The sequence below is a fragment of the Eubalaena glacialis genome, chromosome 11 (genome assembly GCF_028564815.1).
Source record: "Eubalaena glacialis isolate mEubGla1 chromosome 11, mEubGla1.1.hap2.+ XY, whole genome shotgun sequence".
Classification (NCBI taxonomy): Eukaryota; Metazoa; Chordata; class Mammalia; order Artiodactyla; family Balaenidae; genus Eubalaena; species Eubalaena glacialis.
In genome coordinates this window covers 63,488,356-63,496,299 of record NC_083726.1, presented here as the reverse complement: position 1 = coordinate 63,496,299, position 7,944 = coordinate 63,488,356, and positions in this window count along the sequence as shown.

Sequence of the window (7,944 nt, the reverse complement as noted above, 5' to 3'; positions counted from 1 at the left end):
GAATTTGTTGAGTATTTCTTTACTGATGGGGGATCTGAGGACCAGAGAGAAGAGACGCGCTTGGGGTCACACAGCAAAGCTGGATCTAGGATCCACTGTACTCTTTCTACCCTATCTGTCAGGCTCCCCAAGGGTCAGGGGCAGGAGCTAAGGGAGAGGCCAATGTCCGCATGAGCTGAGTGACCCCAACCAGCAGGACTAGTGCCTGGAGGCCAAGCCCAGCATTGCCAGGGCATTGTGGCTAGGTGTCACTGGGGGCCATGCTCCCCCAGGCTCCAGGGTGGGGTGGATGACAGGGGTGAGGGTGGAGAAAGGAGTTGATAAGGTGCTCCCCTGGAGCAGGGATCGGGTTCTCCTTCACCCCCCAGGTCCCTCCAGTATGAAAGACAAGGTTAGACCGCAGGAAGGCCTTTCCAGTAAGACAGTAAGGCAGGTCAGCATGCTGAGAGGCCTTTGCTGGACTTCACGTGGGAAGGTGCTGCATCTCGGAGGTGCTGAATCGTTTCTGATGGGCAAAGAGGCATAGGTTGACTTAAAGTGTTTAGTTAGCAGATGGGGGTGAGGTTGGTCTCTTCACCCCTCTGCCCACCAGGCTCAGGCAATGAAGTGTGGCTCCCCATCCCAAGCTCATTAAAGTCCTGTTAATACATCATCCAGCCTCCTGGGCTGACAAATACTCAATCCTGGCAAATGGCCCTTCATCGTGTCTGCCCTCCTGGGCGGGGCCTTGGGGGTCTGTTCTCTGAGGACTCCCTGCTGACCCCTCTCCTGGCTGTCCCCAGTCAACAGATCTGTGCCCTAAGAGGCCCCTGCTGAGGACAGGGTTCTGGCAGGTCTTAGGATCATCCCGGCCTAGGTCAAGTGCCTGGCAATGGATTGGATAATAATAGTGGTAGTGATGGTGGTAATGCTCTGCTCAGCTTCTGCTGAGGGCCCTCCATTCTTTCCCAGCCCTTTTGCTTGTATCACATCCAAGGTGGAGGCAGGTGCTGTGCTTGGGTGTGCTGCTGAGTGCCCGAGCATGGGGGGTGAGGAGGGGGGCATGGGTATATGTGCAGGGGTGTGTGTGTGACCTTCCTGGTCCAGAGATTTGCAACAAGGCCTTTCCGAAAACATCAAGGAAAATAACCCAGCTGGCCCAGGGAGAATCAGCGTTACGGGTTTTGAAGGGAGAGAGGAGAGTTAGGGAAGATGTGGAAGCCAGAGAGGGAGGGAGGGAGGAGCAGGTGGGGTGAGGAGGAAGGAAAGAAAAGGGCCTTGGGGAAGGATGGGGGTGGGGGGAGGAAGGGAGAAAGAAATGGAAGGGAGGAAGAGGAAAGGGTGGGGAGACCTCTCTTTGTAGTCCTCTGGATCAGCCACTCAGGAGTCATTAAGAAGCAGGAAAGGAAGGAAATGTGTCCAGGCTGGGCGACTGGGGTGCGTGCCCAGAGCACACCACACCCAGCTGGCTGCCACACCTCCCACCCACCCTGGGCTCAGGCTGCTCCCCCCACAAGTGGAAGCCCTAACCCTTCTCTTTCTGGCTGTTTGGACTTCAAGGCCCAGTTCCCAGTGCCTCCCCAACCCTGCTCATGCCCTCACTCTCTGTTTGTGTGCTTATACCAGCTTTGCCTTCCCAGTGAGCTACAGGCTGTGTCTGGGTCCAATCCCCACCCCACAGCCGGCCAGGGGCAAGTAAGAGGCTCCGTGAGAATGAGAAAAAGCATCCCTCCCTCTGGGCAGACACAGCTCTGTGCCAGACCACCTAAGACTTGGGAGGAGGTGCCGGGGCTGGCTATCAGTCCCCTCCTTTCCCCCAGGGGCCCAACACTTGGGGACCCTGGGACCCACTTCCAAAATCCTCATACCTTCTCTGGCTCTGCACACCCATCCTACCCCCATCCTGCATCACAGCCTTTGGGCCAGCACCCCAAACTGAACTGTCATCCCACCACGCGCCTTTATAATACAGCACCACAGAACCTCTCACTAAGCACCCACACCATTTTAATACCGCAGAGTCTCTCTCCCTGGAGTATCATTTATCCTTCAGAACACCAACTCAGATATGTCCTCTTCTGTAATGCTTCCCTAGCTATCCCCTACCCCCAGCAGAGCTGGTAGATCCTACCCCAGAGCTCTCCTAATCCTTTTTTCTAGGTTCCAGGGGTTGAGCCCAATACCCTGCTTCCTAGAAGAGCCCTTCCCATCCTACACCCTATCCAAAGGCGGAAGACTCCACTCGAGCCTGCCTGGCTTACTCGCTCACATGCCAGCTCCTCTGGAACCCCATTGAGCTTCTCCCGTCCCTAAAGCTTACAACCCAAGGAAGAACGAGGAACTGAAAATCCAAGTGGCTCAGAGATCTCCCCACCCCCACTGCCCTCACTGGGGCTGGGCCTGACAGGAGATTCCCAGCACATCTGGTTGTACTTAAATCATCCAGCGCCCAACTGCCCAGGCATGTTCCCTGCTTTTCTCCCCTCTGGCCTGGCCTCCTCCCCTTCTTAAACCAGCCTCCCAGGTCTCTCCTCCAGGAAGCCTTCCCTGATTGGCCCAGCCTCTGTTACCACAGCCCACTCTTGAACCTCCACCTCTCTGGGTCTGGGGTCTGGAAGGGTGTGCACTCAATATGTGGAGCCCCATCCTTTCCAAGCATTGGTCCTGGATAGAAACCCTTCCCCCAGGCAGGGAGGAGAGCTGACGAAGAGCTTCTCCTCTGTGCCCTTGGCCTCCAGGGTGGTTGCCTCCAGTTACTGGTGTGTAGTGGGTATTGGGAGCCTTTTTAAAGCTTTGGTTCAGATCCAGACAGAGAGCTGTTCCCACAACTCTCGCTGTCAGCCATTTTCCAAAAGACTTTGCAAGTATTAAAGAACAAAAGGGAAATAAATACAGAAAATGCAGCAAATAGAAAAGGACACAGGCTACAAAGAACAGGTTTGGGAACTACCAAGACCTGCTTCACCAGGGCTCCAGGTCTGAATATTTGTTCATTCATTCATTAGTTCAATAGCACGTACTGATGCTACATATACTAGGTTCTGGGAATAGAGACTTGAGTAAGACCCCAGTGCTCCGTAGAGAAGCTCACAGTCAGAGGAGGAGAGGGACAGGTGGATAATGTAAGATGCTGCAATGGACATGAGTGGGGAGGCAGTGGGGTGCAGTGGTTGAAGATGGGAGACCCTGGGTTCAATCCAGCTACTTGCCTGCTGTCGCGCCGGGCAGGCAGCGGAGGAGCACTTAGCTGCTGGAGCCTGGCTCCTCACCTGGAAAAGGTGAGTGATGTGTCCTGAGAGGGTTGTGGTGGAATTCAATAAGATTGTGTGTGTGGAAGCACTTTGTGAAACGCTAAGTGAGTTGTTGCTATTATTACCGGGCTCAGGCACGTTGCCTCTCTGATGGTCACCGCTCGTTTTTCTGTTGCCTGAACAGCTGTCCCTGCCTACCCTCTGAGAGTTGGAGAAACTTCTCCTGTGGGGGACACCCAGCCCAAGCAGCAGGCAGTTAGGATCCACACACACACGTAATACTTTTGTTACACAAGTAAAACACCTTTTTAAAGTAACTTTAAAAATTAGAAAATATAGAGAAGCACAAAACAAAAAAATTTCTTTAAATTGAACACCCTTAATCCCACCACCCAGAGATAACCACTGGTAAGACTTTGGAGTAAGACAGGTTATTTTTCTAGATGTCGATATAGTAAGAGATTGCCACACTATCTTGTAATCTGCTTTTCTCAGTAGGCAAGTATTTTGAGTATCTTTTCTTGTCTATAAATATACTTAAACCACAGAATTTTTTTTATTAAAGTCTGGTTGATTTACGATATTGCTTGTACAGCAAAGTGATTCAGTTATGCATATATATATATATATATATATATTCCTTTTTTTCTGATTCTTTTCCATTATAGTTTTTTAAAAAATTAATTAATTATTTATTTTTGGCTGTGTTGGGTCTTCGTTGCTGCGTGCAGGCTTTCTCTAGCTGCAGCGAGCGCGGGCTACTCTTCGTTGCGGTGCGTGGGCTTCTCATTGCAGTGGCTTCTCCTGTTGCGGAGCATGGGCTCTGGGCGAGCGGGCTTCAGTAGTTGTGGCGCGTGGGCTCTAGAGCACAGGCTCAGTAGTTGTGGCGCTCGGGCTTAGTTGCTCCGCGGCATGTGAGATCTTCCCGGACCAGGGCTCGAACCCGTGTCCCCTGCATTGGCAGGCGGATTCTTAACCACTGTGCCACCAGGGAAGCTCTATAGTTTATTACAAGATATTGAATATAGTTCCCTGTGTTATACAGTAAATCTTTGTTGTTTATCTATACCACACAACTTTTAATGACAGTTTAATATTCCATCATATGGACATGCAAGAATAACAAATTTCCTTTGCTGTAGATTTTTTTTTTCCAGAAATAAAAGCTTGATGAACCGACTTGTAACACCCACCTTTGTGCATATGTCTGGTTAAGATAAAAATCCTAGTAATGAGAGGCTGGGAATGCATATTTTTAGCTTTGAGGAGCCACTACCCCAGGCCTCTGGGCGGTGCCCTCACATTTCCTCCAGGCAGCCCTCCCAGACTGGCGTTTCAGGGCCCAGTGCATCTCCTAAGGCCCACGCCTTTCCCAATAGCTTCCTCCTTAAGCGACCTGGCCTGGAAGCCCTGAAAAATGCTCGGAAGTCCCGGCTGGTGAAGGCCAGGAGGGGCCCTGGGTGGAGAGCACAAAGCACAAAGCTTGTCTGGGGCACGGAGAGAGGCCCCGCCCCCCTCAGGGCTGCTGGCCGAACATTCCTCCCGGGACAATGGCTGCCTCAGGGAATCCCGAGAATGAAGGAGGCCGGGTGGCTTCCCGAGGCCACCCCCAGCCACCCCCGCACCAAGTTGAACCCGTTCCCAAAATGGAAAGAAGGGGCGCTTTGCACTGGGGACGGGGTGGGGAGGGGCAGTGCTTCCTCGTGCCTACACCCCCCCTCCCCCGCCCCCTTCTTTCACCAACTGTAAGCCGGGACGCTTCAGCCCGAGTCCCGCCCAGCCACCCCTTCCCTGTGGATCTTGGGCAAGTCCTGCTCTCTCTGTAAAATCCCTGCTTCCTCAACTGTAAAATCAGGGGCTTGGATTCAGCGACTGCTAAATTCCCCACGCATCTAAAATGCCATAAGGTAGTGGCTAAGACAGGCACAAGCTCTGGAGCCAGATTGCCCGAGTTCAACTCTTGGTTTGCCCTTTACCCTGTAAATTTAACATTCCCGCCTCAGCTTCCCCATCTGTAAAGTGGATTAATGATAGACGCCCAGCCCTCACGGGGCTTTCCTGAGGAAGGATGAAAAGATGCCCATGAAACAAATGGCTGAGTCATCAAAATCTATGAATAGTGATTCACACTTACCTCTAAAGCTAACTGGATCTCTAGCCCCAGTCCCCTCTCTTGCCTAGTTGAGATTTTGGCCCCTGGACATTTTCCCAACAACTGGCCACACCTCTGGGAGATGAGGGGCAACGGATGTCCCAGGGAAGCCTCTGTCCAGCATGTTTCCACTTGCCCTTGTATGAGCCATAAAGCCATAAAGCTGTAAAACTGTAAAGCCTTTTCGGGGCAAATAAAATTTAAAATACAGAAAAACTCCTGTGTCAGGTCACATGTCTCCACTTTTGTTTGGGAACTGCAAGCATTTCCAATGCAGCCAGCAATTGCTACACACCATGGGTGACAGGATTCCAGGCCCTTAATAACGTATTGGAGGCTTAGGACTAACACACTTGAACAGTGAGCAACATGGGTTTCCCATAAATATTTCTGAGCTGTTTGCCACAGACCCCTACCCAACCTCCTCCTACTCTCCCTCACACACTTGTTCTCTGCTTCTCCTTACACACCTCCTCCTCCACCCTATCCAATACTCCTGAATTAAAATCCTCTGCTGTCATAAAAAGAAACGAAATTGAGTTATTTGTAGTGAGGTGGATGGACCTAGAGTCTGTCACACAGAGTGAAGGAAGTCAGGAAGAGAAAAACAAATACCGTATGCTAACACATATATGGAATCTAAAAAAAAAAAAAAAAATTGGTTATGAAGAAGCTAGGGACAGGACAGGAATAAAGACGCAGACGTAGAGAATGGACTTGAGGACACAGGGAAGGGGAGGGGTAAACTGGGACGAAGTGAGAGAGTGGCATGGACATATATACACTACCAAATGTAAAATAGATAGCTAGTGGGAAGCAGCTGCATAGCACAGGGAGATCAGCTCAGTGCTTTGTGACCACCTAGAGGGGTGGGATAGGGAGGGTGAGAGGGAGACCCAAGAGGGAGGGGATATGGGGATATATGTTTACATATAGCTGATTCACTTTGTTATAAAGCAGAAACTAACATACCATTGTAAAACAATTATACTCCAATAAAGATTTTAAAAAAAACACAAACAAACAAAAATCCTCTGCTGCAAGTACCAGAAAACTCGCCTCACAATGGCTTTACAATAAGGAAAACGTATGATCATATTTCATCCAATTTAGATGCCACTGATTTTTTTTTTAATAAATTTATTTATTTATTTATTTATTTACTTTTGGCTGTGTTGGTTCTTTGCTGCTGTGCGCGGGCTTTCTCTAGTTGTGGCGAGCGGGGGCTACTCTTCCTTGCTGTGTGCCGGCTTCTCATTGTCGTGGGTTCTCTTGTTGTGGAGGATGGGCTCTAGGCACGCAGGCTTCAGTAGTTGTGGCACGTGGGCTCAGTAGTTGTGGCGCACAGGCTTAGTTGCTCCGCGGCATGTGGGATCTTCCTGGGCCGGGGCTCAAACCCGTGTCCCTTGCATTGGCAGGCAGGTTCTTAACCACTGTGCCACCAGGGAAGCCCTAGATGCCACTCATATTAAGAAGCACTGTTGGGCTTCCCTGGTGGTGCAGTGGTTGAGAATCTGCCTGCCAATGCAAGGGACACGGGTTTGAGCCCCGGCCCAGGAAGATCCCACATGCCGCAGAGCAACGATGCCCGTGCATCACAACTACTGAGCCTGTGCTCTAGAGCCCGCGAGCCACAACTAGTGAGACTGCATGCCACAGCTACTGAAGCCTGTGCGCCTAGAGCCCGTGCTCCGCAACAAGAGAAGCCACCGCAATGAGAAGCACGCGCACCACAATGAAGCGTAGCCCCCGCTCGCCGCAACTAGAGAAAGCCTATGCGCAGCAACAAGGACCAAACGCAGCCAAAAAAATAAAATAAAATAAATAAAGAAAATAAAGTTAAAAAAAAAACAAAAAAAACACGAAGCACTGTTACTTTATGTACCATTAGAAAGAAAAAGCACTGCCAATTAAACTGACATAATGATTTCTTATCACCTGGAATTTTTATGTTACGTTTATTAAAAAGAGTTCTTTTGGACTTAGATGGAAATATACTTTTTAAAATATTTATTTATTTTATTATTTATTTACTTATTTATTTTGGCTGCGCCGGGTCTTAGTTGCAGCATGCGGGATCTTTAGTTGTGGCATGCGGATTCTTTAGTTGCGGCATGCGGACTCTTTAGTTGCGGCATGCATGCGGGATCTAGTTCCCCAACCAGGGATCAAACCCAGACCCCTGCATTGGGAGCGTGGAGTTTTACCCACTGGACCACCAGGAAAGTCTGAAATATACATTTAAAAAAATAATTTATTTATTTATTTATTTTTGGCTGCATTGGGTCTTTGATGCTACACGTGGGCTTTCTCTAGTTGCAGCAAGTGGGGGCTACTCTTCGTTGCCTTGCGCAGGTTTCTCATTGCGGTGGCTTCTCTTGTTGCGGAGCATGGGCTGTAGGCATGCAGTCTTCAGTAGTTGTGGCGCGTGGGCTTAGTTGCTCCGCAGCATGTGGGATCTTCCTGGACCAGGGCTCGAACCCATGTCCCCTGCATTGGCAGGTGGATTCTTAACCACTGTGCCACCAGGGAAGTCCCTGAAATATACTTTTTAACATAAAT